Source organism: Hirundo rustica, chromosome 2 (genome assembly GCF_015227805.2).
Source record: "Hirundo rustica isolate bHirRus1 chromosome 2, bHirRus1.pri.v3, whole genome shotgun sequence".
NCBI classification, from domain to species: Eukaryota; Metazoa; Chordata; class Aves; order Passeriformes; family Hirundinidae; genus Hirundo; species Hirundo rustica.
In genome coordinates, this window is record NC_053451.1 from 82,028,769 (window position 1) to 82,049,395 (window position 20,627).

The following is a 20,627-nucleotide window of genomic DNA, read 5'->3' on the forward strand; positions in this document are numbered from 1 at the left end:
AAACAAACAAACAAACAAACAAAAAAAAAAAACCAAAAAAAACCCCACAAAACAAAACAAAAAACCCCCAACAACAACAAAAGCAAAACCAAAAAACACACACAAAAAACCCAAAGAAGAAATTAGTAAAAAATAATAAGCAAAAGAATGTAAAAATAGAATTATTTTGAGAAGTTATTTAAATAATAATTTAATAAGAACAGATTGAAATAATTTCAGAAATACTTTGACAGACATTTGATAAGCACTCAAAAGGCATGGGATAAGAGAAAAGTTTGTCTGGGAAATAGCAGAGGCAGAGAAGTGTAATACTACTCAGAAAATTTTTGTTAGAAAAAGGGAAATAGTACATAAGATAATTTAACCTCACTTTTTTTTTTTTTAATGCAGTGAGTTTATTTTCCCAAAGAAGGAGAAAGTAGCTAAACACTGACTCTTGACAGTTTGGGGTATTTTCAGTTTTCATTTCGATCTTAACTAGAGCCAGAGTACATCTGGATTTCCTCAGACATCTCCTCCCTTTTCTGTCAAGAAATTTTCTCTGTCTGGGAACTGAAGATTTTTCTGCCCCCAGCTGGAATGTCCAAAATTTCCAGACATATTCACTATGCATGTAAAGATTAACTTTGTAGCAGGCATACTGAGCTTGTTGCTCCTGGGAAACTTCAGTACATGGTGCACGTGTGACATTTTGGATCTGCACACACACAGCAAGCCTAGCATGCTCCAAACATATTGTATTTATGGCAGTACCTGTGGCAAACAGGAGTTTCTATCCAGGATTTCTGAACCAGAAATCATTTTGAATAATTTTGAATAATTTCTGAATTTTTCTCGTGCTTCCTTGACAAAGCCAATCTTGCCATAAGAATGGATGGCACTGAAAAATCCGAATAAAGTAATCACAGAAGAGATAAGATCCCGATAACTCTAATGAATGGAAACTACAGTGACAAGCATCAGAAACAGCAAACTGTGATTTGTGGACTCAGCTTTAACCAAAAGTCGAACACAAAGTAAAAGCTGTTTAATGTCTATGATATCACTATATTGCTAATAAAAAGATCAGTCTAAATTGATAACATATATATATATATATATATATATATATTTCTTTTCTTTTCTTCCCCTTCTCTGGTCACTGGAAAAGTAATACACGTTTATTTATCCTCCTTAGGACAGTCAGTACAACCTGGTTTCCAAGAGTGGTATACATGTGTTATACAGTTATACTGAAGATCTGGAGAGATTATGCCATTTTCTTTTAGCTGACCAAGATACTTCCCTCCTGAAAATACACTTCAACTCCTTTTACCATTAACACTAAATAAATACAGGGGGAAAAACAGTCACTTTATACTGTCAGGCAAACTGCTCTTGATCTCAATCAAATTCTGCACACAACTATTCTATTTGTGTGAAATAAAACTAAGCAGATCTGCCCCACAAATAAATATGAACAAAATTAATTGTGAAAAGGCAGTCTTCATATGAATTTTGGAGGAACTCAAAAACTGAATTGAAGCACAAAGATACCAGCACTTAAGAGACAATTCTTCATCAGAGACTGCATAAATTTGTCTTGGGAAAGTGCCAGTTCCTACTGGTTCATATCCATTTAAAGACTTTGGTTAAAGTGATAAAGTGGACCAATCATATTTCTCTGATAACATTGTGTCTACAGGATGGTAGGGATAAGTGGCAGATTTTCCATTAGCATAATATGACAATGCCAAATTAATTCTAATTATCTTGATTGTTGAGCACTTAAATGAAAATGAAGACATTAAAAGTAACTAATTGCTTAAAAGGCTATTTCTGAGAAAAAATATGAAGGATTAAAAAAAAAAAAAAGCAGTGCAAAACAATGGGCCTGAACTGTCTAAAATATTGTAAGTTTATTTCTTATGAACCTGCTTGAAAAAAGTATGACTTTTCAGAAAGCTTGAAAAATTTAAAACACCATTTTGCTAATTACATATTTTTTCATCATTATCAAACTTATGATCATTATTATTATATTAACTGACACATTATCTGTAGGTTCTCAGACAAAAGCCCACAGTTCACAATGTGGCTTACTGATCATAAAGGAAAGTACTAAAATAATACATAATAGAAGTTCATTAATAATAACTATGAAAAATACACTTCTTGTAAAACATTAAGCTCTCATTGTTCAGCAAAATTTCACAAGAAAAGTATATAACAATTTATAGGACAAAAAATGTTTTAAAGCAATTTATTTTGTAATTATCTCCAGAGATTAAAACACAAATTTGCTTAAATCCATTACAATATTATTTTCATATCAGTATCTGATCATGTTATCTCTTTTTACTTATTTCTAATCTTTATTTCTTCAAAATGTAAAAGCTGTCATTTATAATCAATGAATCATCTTCTTAAAAAAAATAATAAAAGGAAGGAAAAAATAAAATCTTGGGAATCCTTTTTTCTCTGTACAAATAAAAAAATTAAATTATTTGCTTGTTTAGTGTTATGGAGCTGCAGAAAGTCTAGAAAATTAATGTACTACACTCTCTCAGTCCACATAAACCAACAGTAACCACAACTTTCAAAATAAAATGCAGCTGTTCTACAGCAGCCAGCCTGTTAGCTGTATGCCTGGGCCCTTTTTCCAGCCCTAGATACCTCACACTGCAGCCTGATTCAGTAATATGTTGCTAAGAACAGGCTAGCAAGAATTAGTGCCATGAGGGTTGCAGCAGCAGTTAAAAGAATTGCATGCAATTATTAATAGAGTTGACTTTCTACTCACACTTTGTGCAATTTTCTGAATTAGAGAAAAGCTGCAAAATCCCAGTTAAGATCTGAAACTATTTCATTAAAATGTGGGATTTTCTCTGTTTTTTTTGTTTTGTTTTGGTTTGTTTTTTTTTCCTTTTGTTTTGGTTTGGGGTTGTTGTTGTTTTTTGTTTGTTTGTTTGTTTTTAGGTTTTTTGTTGGTTGGTTCGTTCGTTGGTTGTGGTTTTTTGTTTTTTATTCCTCTCCACAACAGTTTTCTTAAATGGCTGAAACCCATTTTGCCTGGTTCAAGTGCCTCAGCCAGGATCAGGGACACTCCTCCTCCTGTTGAAAATGCAACTTTAGTGGCTGAGAATTTAGAAAGTTCTCACTATAAAAAAACACTGACAGACAGTGTTAATGTAAGTGTTGAAATGCTTCTTCCCTCCTGAAAGTGTCACAATACATTTCATTGGAAATCTGTGAGTTTTCACTCTGACTCTCTCTGTCAACTCACATAGGAGTTCTGGGGCTTCTGATACTCTCTGAAGGAAACAGGAGTATGTCCAACATGAAGCTGAGGGAACCACTGTTGTATGGTATCATGTTGTAGCGACTGAGCCTTTGAAAACAGATCTGGAATTAAGAGTCTAAATTTCCTTAGTAATCCAGAGGGAAAGCCATGCATCTCCCCAGAGCAATCAAAAAACTCTTAGCATAGATCCTGCTAAGAGGAAAAATCAAACACAAGATCAGAGGAATGTAACACCCTCTCCAGGCTGAGTCAACTGAACCAGGACTACAGGTCCTATTGAACTAGTCACAAGTTTCTGTCCCCTCCAAATGTGAAACTAGGAATCACCTCCTGAGAATGGACATCCATAATTAATCTGTTTTCCCATGCAAAGTAAGTTGAAGTGTGGGTAAGGCCAGCTTTCCATTTTACCAACTTCTTTCTCATTGTAATCATCTGTTTGTAGTGCTCTAAGTTCCCCTCTTCTAGGGATTTAGCTACCCATGAACCAAAGCACTGAGAGCAGCCCTGGTCTGGACTAATTGTAAAAACTGTGCTCACAGTGCTATGGGAAAGGCTGTACAGAGATGAGAAAGGACAGAATAAGAGATGAGAGTGCCTAAGTGAGATGTCTGTGGCTCAAGGATTCAGAAGGGAAAATATCAGCATGGAGAGGCATGAGACCTAAAAGGTCAAGACAGGACAGGCAAAGGTGAGATCCCAGCGAGGAGATGTTGATGCCATTGGTGGAGCTACAATCAGAGGCCCCAAGTAGTCCCCTGGCTGTGAATCCCCTGTGGAAGCCACAGGGCTGACAGCTCTCTGGGTGCCTTTTCTATTGAAGTAGAGAGCACATAAGTGCTTTTTCAAATATCTGGTAATTCTTATGTATCTTTTGTGGATGCTAGACAGTGAATAACTATTCTCTATCATTTGTTTATGTATGACTCTTGTAGAGTCAATTATTCTCTGCTTAAAGACATCCAAATATAACTAACCTAAAAAAGGGCAAAACATACAAAAGTCCATTCTCAAGATCCACAGGTTAATTTTTCTACTTTTGTGTGCTGGATTTAACCCCAGCAGGAAAATTAAATTTCAAATAAGCCACTCTACTTCACCTTAATCTTTAGGTAAGGAAGAGACAATAAATGAGATAATGTTAATTGAAATAGTTTCCTAAAAGCATAGTAACAACAGCAGTATTAATAGCAAGAGTATACAAAAGAGAAGGTGTTTTGCCCACAGAAAGGTATTCATCACCAGGGAAAATGAAAGAAAGAAAAGAAAGAAAAGAAAGAAAAGAAAGAAAAGAAAGAAAAGAAAGAAAAGAAAGAGAAAGAAAGAAAGAGAAAGAAAGAAAGAGAAAGAAAGAAAGAGAAAGAAAGAAAGAGAAAGAAAGAAAGAGAAAGAAAGAAAGAAAACGCTTCCTGAAGATAGTACCTGTCCCACAAGATATTCAGCAAACAAAGACAATAGGGTGAGGAAAGATCCTGCAGTTTAATTTTACAACTGCTGTGCATGTGTGGTGAAAAATCTCTCTGCTGGGGTGTCTTTAGAAATAGCCATTAATTTAAAAACAACCAAAGGCTGATTTATTACTTTGACACTGTTGGAGTATAAGCTCATCTGGCAACTAAGCACCTCAGTCACCACCCTTCTTCCCATCCTCCCCAGTGGGATGGGTAGGCGAACAAAAAGTAAAAACCTGTAGGTTGAGATATTAACAGTTTAATAGTAATAATAATAATAATAATAAATTAACAGTTAAAAAGAAGTAATAATAATTGTAATAAAAATAACACACAAATCAGCAAGTGGTGCATGATACAGTCAATCACCACCTGCTGGCCAATACCAGACTTCATCCCTGAACCTTAATGTGTTCCACTTCCAAGTAGTTTCCCAGTTTGTATAATGGACATGGTGTCCCATGGCATGGAATATCCCTTTAGCAAATTTGGGTCATCTGCCCCCACTGTGATGTCTCCCAGTGCTTTTTTTTGTTTGCTTTTCCTTTTTCTTTTTTGTACCGCCTGACTGGTAAAGCATGAGTAAAAATGTTCTTGACATGGGATAAATACTACTTAGCACCAAAACATCAGAGTGTTATCAATACTATTCTCATACTGAATGCAAAATGGAGTACTCTACCAGCAACTGAGAAGAAATTACCTCTATCCCAGTCTCAGCAACAACAGATGTCTGCCAGCTAGGCACGAAGGAACATCTGAGCTCCTTGTGATGCAGGAAGATGATTGATCCTCCTTCACCCCAACATACACTAATAAAGTATGAGCTGTATTGTATGATACATAAAGGACCTTAATTAAAATTTTAATAGGCAAGGGTTTATGACCCAAGCACAAAACATTGTACTGCTTGCAGAACTGAACTTAGGTCTCCTTTTTAGCTGGTTTCTGTAGACAAGAGCATGCAAATCTGGTAGCTAGCATGTATGTCATTGTATGGTGAACACACATTCTAAGTATCTCCAGAAAAAAAAATTATACCCCCCTCTCATAAGTACCATGAGGGTGAAGTCCTTTAACTAAGTCTAGAATTAACATTTTAATCTTGGCACTCAGCCACAGAAACGGAACCTCAAATATTGAGAAATAATGTTTTCCTTCCCTTAAAATCTCATTCCTGAAATTTCACTTCCTGAAATCTATTCCAAGAAAATTAACAGATCACATCATGACTATTGAAGGATATGGAGGCTGTGTCATCTGAGTATTTGCTCAAGTTATTACAAAACCTACACTTTTTGTAGAAATGCTTCTAATTAAATATCTTCAACTTGCATCTTTCACCTGGAGCTGCATTGATATACACTCAAGGATATGTTTTAAGTTTTCCAAGGGAGAAAAGAGAAACCAAACCCAAACCAAAACAAAAAGGAACAGTGGAGGAAAGAATTGGAATAGTACATTTACTATAATTCATCCTGTAATTATCATAATTTTGGAATCAATCAGGATTTGAAGTCAGAACTTCTCTTCCTCTACCTAAAATCTTTGAAGTTACTTCTATTTAATTCAATACCAGCTCACTGTTATTTAGGGTTAAGATTCTTATAATTTTAACAAGTAGTTTGATATAGTAGAACCTGTAGAAAATGCAGGTGTCTCATAGAAAAATCAAATCTTCAAAGGTTCATTTGAACTGTATTTCAGCATGGCAGTGTTTTTATCAGGTTAATAGAGGAGTTGGCAGTCAATTATGTGATAAAATTACCTCTACATTGTAGCAGAATTCAATCCTTTTGCCAGCTGAGAAATCAGGAATGAGAAAAATACACAACTTGAGTAAAAAAGCAAAATCACTACTGTTACCCTGTTTACAGTTCACAACAGATTTGATGTTAGAATAGCTGCAGAAAAAGATATCAAGCAGGTAATAAGCTTTCTGAGTACTAATCACATGAGACAATCTATAAAGCATTAGTATGAAATAACACACTTTTCATGATCAGATATTTACACTGTGTAGCTATAATCACTAGTGAGCAGAAAGCATGACTACTTGTCTCAGGTCATTGCGTACTTAAAAAGGAAGTCATTCTATTATGGAAACAGACTACAACTTTTTTTCTTATTTTCCTTTGCATTTCACAACTGAGAAATCCTCTCAAGAACTATCTCAGATTCCTCAGAAATGTGTTTCTGATCTTCTTTTTTCACTATAACCACCTTCAATCACTAGTTTTCTCGGTGAAACCTAATGCACTTTCTCAGATCACATCATCCTGCATGGATTTTGAAAGAAAGCTGATCAATTTATTATATTTGCATGATGGATAAGGAAATTACCCATCTGTCTGTCTATCTGTCTATCTCTTTCAGAGCTCATCTACCATATCCATACACATATATCTGTTGAAGACCTACTGGCATACCTAGTTCAAGTTACCTTAGTGTTTACTTTTTGCAAACCTGATTTTAACTGCATCTTTCAAAATTTTCTACTTGGCTTCCCTTGGTGTGGTCCACGGTCAGTGCCAGCTTTCTTTGGAAACCTGAGAAACAGCAGTTAAATGGCAAGACGTGTTGCATAGGAGGCAGCGTAGGCAGATGCTGGTGGGCCAGGTAATAATTTAGATTCTTGGACAGCTTGTACACAATCTGTCTTTCCCTTTTTATATTCAGTACTGTAGACAAATAAATTTATTTTTCTACTTTTGGTCAGAATATACCCCAGAAACAGCCTTTTACCAAAGGTTGTTCTAAATTAATTGTATACGCCCAGAAAAAATAATTAAAAATTATAATTAAATTATAATTAAAATTAATATTTTCCAAAGGAAGCCATTTTGAGAATTGATGAATATTTAAAGAAACAGATCCAATGCATTCTCAGCAACAGCCTAGACAGCCAAACAGGCATTCATCCTGTTCCTCTGAGCCATCTAAGATTTAGATGTCCTCCCCAAATCACCTAGATTCTCCCTACGGAGTATAATGAGAAATAGGTGCCTTCAGAGAGCAAAAGCATTCTGTATTTTTGTTGATGGTGGCAATATAAGAACCATCTTACAATTTGTATTGTAAGACCAACTGTTTTTCAGTTGATGGTTACCTCTTCTTCTGCACAATTTTATTTCTAAATGAGAGAAATATTTTTCTCATTTTATTAACACATTTTAAGTCAAAAAATAAGCATTTGCTGTTTAGAACAATTCTCCACATTCAGCAAAACTAATACTTTCATTCAAACTTATATTTCTGATGAAATCAATAAGTTTAAACTAAAACAAAAAAAAAAAAAAAATTCATTTTGAATTTCAGTACCTAGACACAAAATGAAATGTCTTTCATTTACTGTAAGAGCTCTAGATGCATCAAGGGAAAGAAAGAATCTCTGCTTCTGTCATATAAAATTAATTTCTATGCCTTTCCTCTGAAAGATGTGTTTAAAAACACACACACAGAAAAAAAAAAAAAAAAAAAAGAAAACAACACCATCAAAGTATTTTTTTTCCATATTTTTCTCCCAAAAGGATGCATATTATAAAATCCTTGCCCCAGTCACCTTAATTCAGAAATTGATTTCATATTTTGTTTTTGTATCGGAATCATGAACCCAGAACAGAAACCAAGAGCTTAATTTGTATCAAGACACAAAATACTGAGCCTTTAAGATAGTTTAAAATTTTATTAGAAATAAAAACACTTGAGAAGAAGAGATCAGTGTGGTGGGAGTTGATTTTCTTTCATCCCTGTACTAAACATCAATTTTTTAAATTAAAGAAATGTCAAACAATATCCATACACAGGTTTAAAGAAAGTTTATAACTTTTGTGCTTTTTTGGGGTAGCTCTTTTTTTGTTTGTTTTGGGTCTTTGTTTGTTTGTTTGGGGTTTTTTGTGGGTTTTTTTGGTTGGGTTTTTTTTGTTGTTGTTGTTGTTTTTTGTTTTTCCTTTTTTTGTTTGATTTGGTTTGATTTTGGGGTTTTGCTTTGTTTGCATTTATTTTCGTGTGACAATATTCAAGACCAGGTTGGATGGAGCTCTTAACAGCCTGATCTAGTGGAATGTATCCCTTTCAACAGCAGAGGGGCTGGAACTAGATGATTTTTAAGGTTGCTTCCAACCTAAATTGTTCTGTGAATTTATGATGTCATGTTTCTTTAAATTATTATATCACTGCTGCTTTCTCACCTAAGCAACAAATAATATCAAAACAAAAGACACTTGAAGAAGGGTTACCCCATTTGTTATTTATTTAAATCTTTGGATAATTTAAAGTCAGAATATCTATGTTTATTTTCAGCATTAAAACAAATAGAAACAAATTTTAAATGTTCATCTTCTCAACAGCTTAGACCAGCTTCTTGATTTTTTCATGTTTCTTTTCTTCTTCTCATTTCCTTGGGTTACTCCCTTTCCAGTGCAGTCAAAGAATGCTTAGCTAAACAGAACTCACGGGACTAGGTGCCTCATTGCAATATTTTCTTCTAGTCTTCCGCATCTGGAATTATGAAAGTCTGGCTTCTTATTTCTATTGTTGCAAGAAATAAAGAAAAATGAAGAGGAGAGGAAGAAATCCTCCTAGTCTTGGTAGGGAAACTTCTGAATGCAGAAAAAATAATGCCTCTTTTTTCATTGTACCTCTTAGCAGTGGAAAAGAAAATTGTGCCATCCTTTCAGCTACAGTTGACAACTGTCTTTGAAACTCTAGAGTACCTTCCATGGATATGAGTGAGACAGCAATACAAACCTAGCTATCTGCCCATGTACCCACACGTGTACTGGAAAAAATAATCAGCTTTAATTTCAGGAACACAGGAAAAGCAATTTCTTTCTGAAAAAGAAACAAAAAGCAGTAATAAATGGGAGGGAGGGAATAAAAAACAAAAAGGAAAAAAATCCCCAGACTTCTGTAAGTGAAGCCATAGTAAGTGCATTAGAATGAGCAGTCAAGGATCGAAAATTAGTGCATAGCATAAGGGAAAACTACATATCCATAGGAGGAGAGGAGAGGAGAGGAGAGGAGAGGAGAGGAGAGGATGAGGACGAGGAGAGGAGGATGGAGAGGAGAGCGGAGGACGGGAGAGGAGAGGAGAGGAGAGGAGAGGAGAGGAGAGGAGGAGAGGAGAGGAGAGGAGAGGAGACGAGAGGAGAGGAGAGGAGGAGAGGAGAGGAGAGGAGAGGAGGAGAGGAGAGGAGAGGAGAGGAGAGGAGAGGAGAGGAGAGGAGAGGAGAGGAGAGGAGAGGAGAGGAGAGGAGAGGAGAGGAGAGGAGAGGAGAGGAGAGGAGAGGAGAGGAGAGGAGAGGGGAGGAGAGGAGTTCTAAAAAAGAAAATTAACAAAAAAAAGTGCAGGTTTTGAGGACTTTGCTCTCTAAAACAAATCATTCCAGATGCCTTTTGTAGCTCCACCCTTAATATTTCAATCCTGAAGTAATTACTATAATTAGGGTACAGGCTTCCTACCAGTACCAACATCTCTGGCCCTAACATACTCTCCTGGTTTTGACTGGAATAGAGTTATGTTCTTCCTAGTAGTTGGTACTGTGGTGTGTCTTGGATTTAGGATGAGAATAATGTTGATAGCACACTGTTGTTTCTGAGCAGTGCTTATGTTAGGTCAAGGACTTTTCAGCTTCTCATGCCCTGCCAGCAAGCAGGCTCGGGTTGCACAAGAAGCTGGGAGGGGACAGAAACACAACTACCAACCCCAACAGACAAAAAGGATATCCAATGCCTTATACACTATGCTCAGCATATAAACTAGGCAGAAAGCTGGCCTTGGGGCCACTGCTTGGGAACTGCCTGGGCATCGGTACGATGGTGATGAGCAATTTTTTTCATTTGCATCGGTTGTTTCTCCTGTGCTTTGCTTCTCCTTCTTTTTGTAACCCTCATTACTATTAATATTACTATTATTTATTAATACTACTCCTACTGAATTTTAGTTACTAAGTTTTTGCCACCTCAACAAAAGTAAGCTTTCTTACTTTTACTTTTCAATTCTCTCCTTCATCCTATCAGGTAAACAGGGAGTGAGCAGAGAGTTCTGTGGTGCTTGGTTGCTAGCTTGGATTGATCAGTGCACATTCCTAACAAAGGTCTTAGTATCCCAAGTCCTGGCCGTCACAGCCACAGTCTATTCTACTAATTTACAAGCCAGGACAGTTTTACTGTTTGAAAGCTGTAGAAAAATAACTTGAGTTTATTAGTTTGAATAGTTCTGAACTTGTTTATCTCTGCAAAATGAACAGTTATCTGTTGATCATTTCCTGTCCCTGACAAAGATGAGGCTGAATAATCAGAATTCAATATCCCTGCATTCAAATCCCACCTATCATTAGCTCAGCTTGTGAAAACAAGTTTTACTGTTCCTTCTAACAGTACTGAAGGGAGAAAGGGCAAAGCGCTAATCCTTCCTTCTCTCTCTGATAGGAGAGCTGCATATTTGAAATACTGTAAATCTAGATACATTTACAAAATTATGTATTTCTATTATTTAAGTAATTCAGAATTATAAAGCTTCCTGAGCTTTGCAGATATGTGTAAAAATATTGCCAGAGGCAGGAATCACTTCTGCAGTATCACCATATCACTGGTTCACTGCTTGGCTGCACATAAACCTTATTTCCAATTAGTCTGAACTCCCTCAGAATCAATTGGAGACTGTATAAACATTCTAAACACATACTGTGCATGCCACTTCAAATTTACCACTAACATTTTACTATATTTCTGTCAATTATTCACAGGAAATAGGCCATATTTCACCAAAGTCATGGTTTAATAGTGTTTCATTTTTTTTCTACAACCACCAAGCACAAGGAGAAATCTACAGAAAAACTATTTGTTGGATCTTCTATTTTTGTCAAACAATTACAGCATACAAAAAAAAGGTAATATTAGTAATCTGAGTATCAAAGAAATAAATTTAGCACTTTGGTGTGTACTCAGGAGCAATGACATGCAAATAATATTCTACAAGCTTCATTCACTCATACAGAAATGACAGGTCAAAAGTTTACTAAGGCTAACCAGCTGTTTTCATCCCACCTTCATCCCAATGCCACAGGAAACATAGGATCCCCTAGAGGGTATAAAGCCTTCCTTCCATGTAATCAATAAATCCAAGTTAGATCCTCCTTACATAATCTATAAAAACCAGTCTATACATTATATTTTACCTCAGAAAAATTGCCTGAGAGAAAATTCAAAGAGATAAAATCAGTCTGCTAAAGCTGACAGTCTTACTGCTCTCTAATGGCAAAAACAGCACCTGTAGCTACCCAAGTATTTTAATTGTATTCATGTCTGGGGGGTGACACCTAACAGCTCTTAAATCACAACTCAGCAGATCTTCACATGCATTATTTTCTCAGTCAAAACTCAAGCTTGATCCCCACACCATGATGGACTTGAAGCATGCCAAATGGTTCAATCAAAAGGTAAGGAGGTAGGAATACCATGTTAGCAAGCACAAGTAGGTATGTTATCATAGTGAAGTATAAAACAACAATAAAAATCAGATCATTTTAGAAGGGTATTCTAGGATGCAATTAATTTATGACAAAAAAATAAAATTTATGATAAAATATAAAATTTTGATGATCACATGACATATTCTCTTGGCTGAAGAAGTGGGAATCAAAGGGGTTAGGAACATCAAATATTTGAAGTTGGAAAAGATATTTGATATCATCTAGTCCAACCATTAACCCAGCATGGCTAAGTTCACCACTAAACCATGTCTGTAAAACATCTACACACCTTTTAAATGCCTCTAAGAATGAGGATTCCTCCACATCCCTGGGAAGTCTGTTCCAGTGCTTGACAAACCTTGCAGGGAAGAAATTTTTCCTAAAATTCAATCCAAACCTTCCCTGGAGCAACTTAAGACCATTTCCTTTCATTATTCTTGTTTATTACTTGGAAATAGACCAATCCCCACCTGGCTAAAACCTCCTTTCACATATTTGCAGGGAGTGATAGCCTCCCCTTAAACCTCCTTAGCTTCAGGATTAACAACACAAGTTTCTTCAGCTGCTCCTTACAGCGCTTGTGCTCCAGACCCTTCACCAGCTCTTCTGGCCTTCCCAGGACACACCCCAGCACCTCAGTACCTAACACTTTTGCTTGCATTATGGAGGCTTCATTCTGCTCCCTGTCCCTGAATTCCATCCAGCTCAGTGGATTAGAAATTTTGAGAACAATTTTTCTTACTGATGCAGATTGAGACAAAGGAGGAATTAAGTAACACAGCCTTTTTCTCAATATTTGTTGCTACATTTTCCACAGTCAAAAAAGGATGAAGATTCTCCTTAGCCTTTCTTTTGTTGCCAATGCATTTATAGAAAGATCTTTTATCATCTTTTACAGCAGTTGCCAATATAAATTTTAGTTGGCTTTAGTTCTTCTAATTTTCTCTCTGTGCAACCTTATGAAAACTTTGTAGTCCTCCTGAGTTTCCTGCCTCTTTTCCCTAGAGTTATAAACCAGGCAGGTTGATCTCCCTTCCCTCTGAATTGTCTTTTGGCACATATGGATGGCCTGCTCCTGTGTCGCTAAGATCTCCAACTGTAAGAATGTCCAACCTTCTACGACCCTTAGCCCTTCAGAACTGCACCCAAAGAGACTCTCTCAAACAGTCCCCTAAAGACACCAACATGCCCTCTGGAAGTTGAAGTTCTCTGAGAATTAGAAACCGTCATTTTGTGCCCATAAAATCCTTCAACTATCACATGACACACCGGTCTTTCTCCGTGCACAAGCAACAGGTCCAGTGGGGTGCCTTCCCTACCTGGCTCCCTTACCAGGTGTGGGAACTTCCTGAAGTTCTCTTCCACACACTCCAGGAACTTACTCTACTGCTTCTATTTTAGTCACTGGGAAAAAGAAAAAGAAAAGAAGAAAAGAAGGAAAAAAAAAAAAAAAAAAAAGGTTATAGAAGACTTATCTATGTGATATAGTGATGTTGACTCTATATGAATAGCTTAAACCTTAAAAATAATTTTTCAATCCATTCTATTGACTTTTACAAGTATAATTTTAGAAATGTCAGAAAACAACTTACTAAGCTGCCTTTTCATTTCACTTATATTCATCGTATCTCACTACTTTGGTATGATTTTGAATTGCTTCCCTTTCTTCTCTTTCTAAATAAAATGTGCTAAAGTGCCATTCCAACTACACAGCTCAATTATTTGTGCAGAAAGAGATGAATTTCACACAATGTCAGAATTTGGCAATATTTTGATTCTGCTTTTAACTACAGAAGAATAAAATTCCCTGGGGAATGCAGTGATGAAGAGTTGGGAATAATGTTCTGTTGTTCAGTCTTCATCAGAAAATACTGTGCGTCTGGTTGTGAGGTACACTTCCATTCAAACCACTGGAAGCAGAATTTATGGTTAGCCCTCACAACAGCAAAGTCTCATCATCCTTGGTGATTTTCCATTTGTTTTTCCATTTCCCCACCTATAGATACATTTTCCAGAGGAAAAAAAAAAACAAAAACAGGTTTTGAACTTTTTTGAGTCTAACCTCATCTTCATCTTTCCTTCTCCCAATGAACAAGAGAAATAATTGCATGTATTTAAATTGTTAAATTAACTCTCCAAGACCTGGTGTCAATATTCTTCAATGTTAAATTGATTTTTGAGTATCAAAACTAAAAAAAAAAATAAAGAATGAAAAAGAAAAAGAAAGGTTTAATAGGGAGAGTTCATGGTTTTAGTTTAAGATTCAACTGATAAAACACTGAAGATATCTATGGAGCGGAACCCTTAATTCATTTGTAGTTAGACAACTAAGACATTACCCTGCAAGGCATAAGTAGGTCTTACTTTTACTGAGGGCAAGCAAGGCAATTGAAGATGATTATCTAAATTCTAGTAAACAGGCTCAGGAACAAAAGCACTATAGCAATTTATTTTTATAATTTCACCAATCTAATCTACTCAAGATCCTTCTTCCTGACACTAAATGCCCTAATCCTGCTACCTACTCTCCTTTTTAGCCCTCCTGTATCTTTGGTGCTTGCAAACACAACTTTTTTTTCCTCTTTTCTTTACACAGATAGATAGTATCATGTTCCTCATGAGGAGATGTGACTGAGACCTCCTTCTTGGGATGTGGGAGTTGTTGTATTATATTCCCTTGGTCTAGGGCAATCAATTCCTCAGTAGCTACCTTGCCTTAGACCTGAACTAAACACTGACATATCAGGAGCTTAGTAAAGTTCTGCATGGATTTCCATCTGAACTTCCGAAGACTGATGTCCCAAACCAGTGGGCCCAGAGTTTTACCTAATTTGAATCGAAAGGGACCCATAATCTATTGACTTCCATACAGGGAACTCCAGACAATTGTCTTGATAGTGTAGAGAACTTATTAGTTGCTTTTCAGCAGTCTCTGCCTCTCTTGTTAACTGTACAAAAACCATGTTGAGCTAATATTATGTATTTGCACTGATGATAAGGGAACTTCAATACTTAGATACTGTCTTTTCTAACTTAGGTGGGCTGAATGTTACCCTGGATATTCAAAGAAGAAAAAGAAAATAAAAGTATTTAAAACCCCTTTGAAACCTGATGGGATACCTTCCCCTGCCAAAGCCTTAAGAGGTTTTCTCATTAGAGATGCTTATTTCTGAAGAAAAACTGTAAAAAAAAAAATCAAAAACCATACTATACAAAAATAAATTCAATGTAAATATTATTACAACAGAAAAATATTTACTTATCTTCATGTTTGCTCCATGTCAAATATTTTAATTTTCAAGCCATTGTTTTTTCAATTGTGCACCTTATACAAACAAATAAAAACCAACCTGAAAACCAGAAATTTTAGTGTCTTATGAATGAGACCATCCATATAAAAATAGACAATTACAGTGAAATCTTTTTTTCTCAGCAGAAAAATGAAATGAAAAATAGGCACAAGAATACTGCAATCTGTTGAGACTGTGGAGCTTAAAGACACCTGAATCTTTTCTGCACTGTTTATTTTTAATTTTAGTCTATGGTAGAATCATTATGAAAAAAAAAAAAAATTCTAAACACATGGAGTTTTGTTTTTGAACACATGTAGTTTAAGCAAAAAGTAAAAAGTAAACATCAGCAGCCTAAGAGACTTTAGGAGGGAAAGTAATAATTTCCAAAATTACTTTAAAAGGCATGTTTTAGTCATGTTAAATCAGAGAGTCTTCTTTTTTCTGATAACTCTTCAACAAGTAGTTTCCCAAATATTTATATTTCACTGCAATCTTATATTTTCAAAGTTGAACGTCATCTAAACAGTAAAAATATTTTTAAATATGTTAAGATAAAAATTTAAAAAGTGGAAGTAAAAAGCATTAGGTGTCTATACATATCATACAGAACCTGGGTGTTCATTCCATGCAAATCATAAATAATTTATTTAGTTTAGGATGCTTGCCAAAGGTTGCAGTGGCATAAATGAGAAGTACTTAGTAAGGAATTGAGTTCATTTGCCTTCTATTACAAGATGACTGCTGTGAAAGAAGTTCACTTCATATAATAATTAAAGAAAAAAATCATCTATAATATTGTAGAAATCCTTTCTAGTTTGGGGTGGGTTTGGTTTTTTGTTTGTTTGTTTGTTTGTTTGAACAGTATGTATTTAACTTTTTTTCCTGAGAGTAGACAATGTACTGTATGTGTGTATAGGAATAGGACTGCTGCTGAGGAGATTCTGTCCTATCACAGTTTTGTTCCAGTAGCAGACATAGTAAATGTAGTGATGACTATCACTTTGTCTAGTGTAGCTCATCAACGCCTCAAGTTGTGACACTTCCTTTAATTCTTCTGGAAACTCTTGATTTTTTAATTTCCTTGGTATGAAACTTTCAGATTTCTGGGAGCTGCATGGCAATCTGATTCCAGTTAAATTACTTCACGCCATATATCTTTGAGATATACAGACAACTTTTATTAAATGAGACTTTAAGACATTTCATTACAAAGAACATAAAATTTCTGTAGTATATATTACAGTTCTCAGCAGAAAAACAGATCAAAGTGTCACGTCATCAGAAAATGCTGTATTAAATTGTTGTTTACAAGAAGCCTTTTAACTCTATCTCTGCAATAAGAAATCATACAAGGCTGAATGGCTGCAGAGAGGTTTTGCAGACTGAGTGCAGACAATTTATTTGCTGCAACCCCGCATTCTTGTAATGTTTCTCAGTGTGTCCTTTAGAATAAAGTGGAAACACAAACAGGAAAGTGCCTTGCTTTGTGATAAATGAATGTGTCTGAAAACATGAGACAGTGAGAACAGACAAAATAAGTGATCCAGGGCTGTGGAGCACATGAAAGAAAACGGGAGAGAATTTCTTTATAATGCCAGTTTAATCAGACCTTCAGTCTCAACAGCCACAGCAGCCAACAGCTGAAATGAAGATATCATGCTGTTATTCATGTTTGGAATTAGATCTTTTTGAAGGAAGGAGACACGTTCTTATTCATATGTAACTTTAGGTTTACAAACTCTAAATAAAAATGTAGTGACCATTGCTTTGTATCTGGTCTACTAGCATTCCTAAATATCTCTTCCTAATACACTGATACTAATATCTACTATCATACAGGTCTTCCTGCTTCTTCATGGTATCATTTCTGAAGAGTCAGATTTGATAAAACAGGATTAGCAGAAGCAGGTTGGATTATCATTGTAGTGGAGGATCTTGTAAAGCACAATGTGAAGTCTGATCTGCTTTATTCTCAGGATAATCTCTTCATCCTTTTCTTTCAACAAATGTTTATGTATAGGAGTAACCATTTACTTTTATATAGGCACCACATAATGAATGTGTATCCACTTTTTGATAATTGAAATCCAGTTATTCTTTTAAAAAATGAACTATTACTTCATATTTTCTTTGTGTCAAAAACATTGCTAGGCTGTTGGCTGTGACCTTACATATGTACTGTGTTGACCAGGAGTTCCTGAGAAAATATGGAAGCTCCATGAAGCAGATAGGTTGCCAAGAGATTGAGCACTTGAAGCAGCTAACATTTCACCACATTCTATAGAGATATCAATGTGATGGTGACATCTGTAATGACAAGTCACAATTCGTGGCACGGACCCTTTCTCTGTGACCCACCTTTCACTGTTTTTTATTGAAACACTAACCAAATTAACCTCTGTGGCAGGTGGTGTTCTGTGGAGCAGGTTCCTTATGTTAGTAAATAGGAGGTCTTCTGAAAGTTCTGTCTTGATAACTTGTCCTTAAAGGGCAGAACTCATTGTGATCCTAAGTGTTTGCAGCCTTGAACGACAGAATGATAAGTGATAAGACTACTTGAATTTGTAGCAAACAAACATGAAGAGGGGCCAGAATCTCCTCATAACTATGATACATTTTATGCTGGGACAGATACATAAAGACAGAATACAGGCCTTCAGAGGGAATTTCTAAGTTCAAAGAACATAGGTAAGAGTGCCATCTGGAACCATCCAGAAAGACATGTAGCAGAGGCAGCCAACATACTTTCGGAAAGATTCGTGATCCAGTCTGGTGTCCTGAGCACGGTGGCACTCTTAGAGGAGAATTGACATACACTAATCAGTTTAGTCAACTAGTGAAATTAAGTTATTCTGCAACTCTGAACACATCTATCACGGCTTCCAAAGTTCTACAAAATTGTGAGAATCAGTGCCAGTAGCTTTCTGAAGCTTCTGATGCCTAGCACAGTGAAGGTAATTCATCACATTTCCAGAATAAATTGCTTTGGTGGTAATAAGAATCTAACAGCTCTTGGACTGCTACTGTTTTGAGATATTAAGGAATTGCTCCGCTCGAAAACCACTGAAATTACAAACACACCTGAAATCAGACCTGATTTTAGAATGGAAGTTTCAGTTGATGCTAGAGGTTCTAAGGAAACTATTTTCCTATAGTTTATATTATAGAAATGCAATGATAAATCAGCTAAATGCAGTACTATAACCTTATTTGGTCAAGGGAAGATATAGGAGGTGAACACAGAGAAAACTGTTAATGCTCTGGTGTTTGGGTAGCACCAGATTTCATCTCCTTTTGATGTTGTGGCCAGGACATGGCTAAACCTCATCAGCATTGATTTATGAAGCCAGATATAGATAAGATGGGAACATGTGGAATAAGCATTTCAATATTAACAGGTCCAGAATATTGTAGATAGAAACTCATTGGACTGGATGAAAATGGTTTATCTTGGGATGTCTCAGTGTCTCTGTGTGTACAGGCAAATTTCCCTGAAATTCTAAAGTATTTGCATATATACAGACACGCATTATCTGAATGCATTATTCATATTTAAATTATTTTTAGTAGTTAAAAAAAAAAAAAAAATCATACACTGAAGGAACACAGGTCTGCCAGAGATACTCAAAATAAAAGTGATGTGACTAGTAACCAATCATCTGACAACATACTGGTGTGCAAAATATCAGGGCATAACTTTATTGTTGAAGTAATTTTCTGGACTGCCTGCATGAAGTTCTCTTGTGGCAGTTTGCCTTTCTGAAATTTATGGATAGGATATGTGAAGAAAAAAGCAGTGATATGTCTGTTGAAAAATGTATTGATTTAAATAAGCTTTCCTGTATTTGCTGTTTCAGAATAATGTAGTGCCAATTTAATGGTCTATATAAACTGTTTCATCTGTTATTGAATATCAATATATTCTTTCTGCAAAGACTTTTACCATAATTAGGCCAGTAGGAGTAACAACTCCAACAGAGAGCTTTATTAAACTAAAAGATAACTTGGGCTTATGAAGAAGAGTGTATGATAACCAAATGAGTAAAAATTAATTTAACCAGAATGGAGAGAAAAGTATAAGCACTACAGAAGGCTTAAATTTAGAGGTAAAATTACAAAGAAATAATTCTATAAATTTTTGCCCTCTTTTCTGCTTTCCCTTCTCATTCTTTTCTTTGCTCACCTCTATATCTATATCAGTGTTACACAAGACCAAATAAGAGTGGAAAGGGTTTTCTCATCCTTCCACTTTTTCAGAGTTGCTTCTATGGAATAACGGAGTTCTGGAATTATGAATTTGGGGACCACACTTGAACTGGCACCTAAACCAAGATAAGGTCCTGTTCATGTGATTCTATAGGCATTTTTAGCTCATCAGCAGTGTAAAAAATAAGCACAGTAATAGCTTACAAATATTATCTTTCTCCAGCAAGTCACTAGGCACTCCTCCTACCACCCTTGCTCTGCCTGTTACAGCAGCTACGCTTGGAAGCTGGCTTCTCTTTGCTGCAGCATTGTCAGCAGTTGTCCCAGTTTCAGCATTCACTGATTCAGAGTGAGAGGAAAGGAATAGATGGCTTGGAGCTCTCCTAATCCGAACATGTTTTGTCCCTAAAAATCCAGCCAAATATGGAGATGATCTCCCACCTGCCAAGATGAATTAGCAAGGGCTGCTAACGCCTTCAATGAATCAAGAGTTAAAGCACCTCAGTGGCCTTTGAAATTCTTATCTAGACTTTAATTTGTCACTGACATGCATGAATGTACATATATAAATTATTTTGGAGTAATGCCTGCATGACAGTGTGAGATACTATAATCATTGAGACAGTCCTGGTATATTTTGCTTAGTGCTACACTTTTTTTTAACCACATGCTTCTCGGTTTTGCTTATTTTTCCATCTGCTTCAGTGACATATTTACAAGCAAAGATGAGAAGTAATCACTGAGCAGTATCACATTAACCCTACATAGTTACTACATAAATTGACCACTGATCAAATCCAATGATAGCAAAATCTCTTACAAAATATTACCTACCTTTTTTCTTTATGCAAAACACATAAAAAAGATATTGTCTAACAGATACTGTACATGAGAAGATCTGGGAATTTTCTGATGAAGA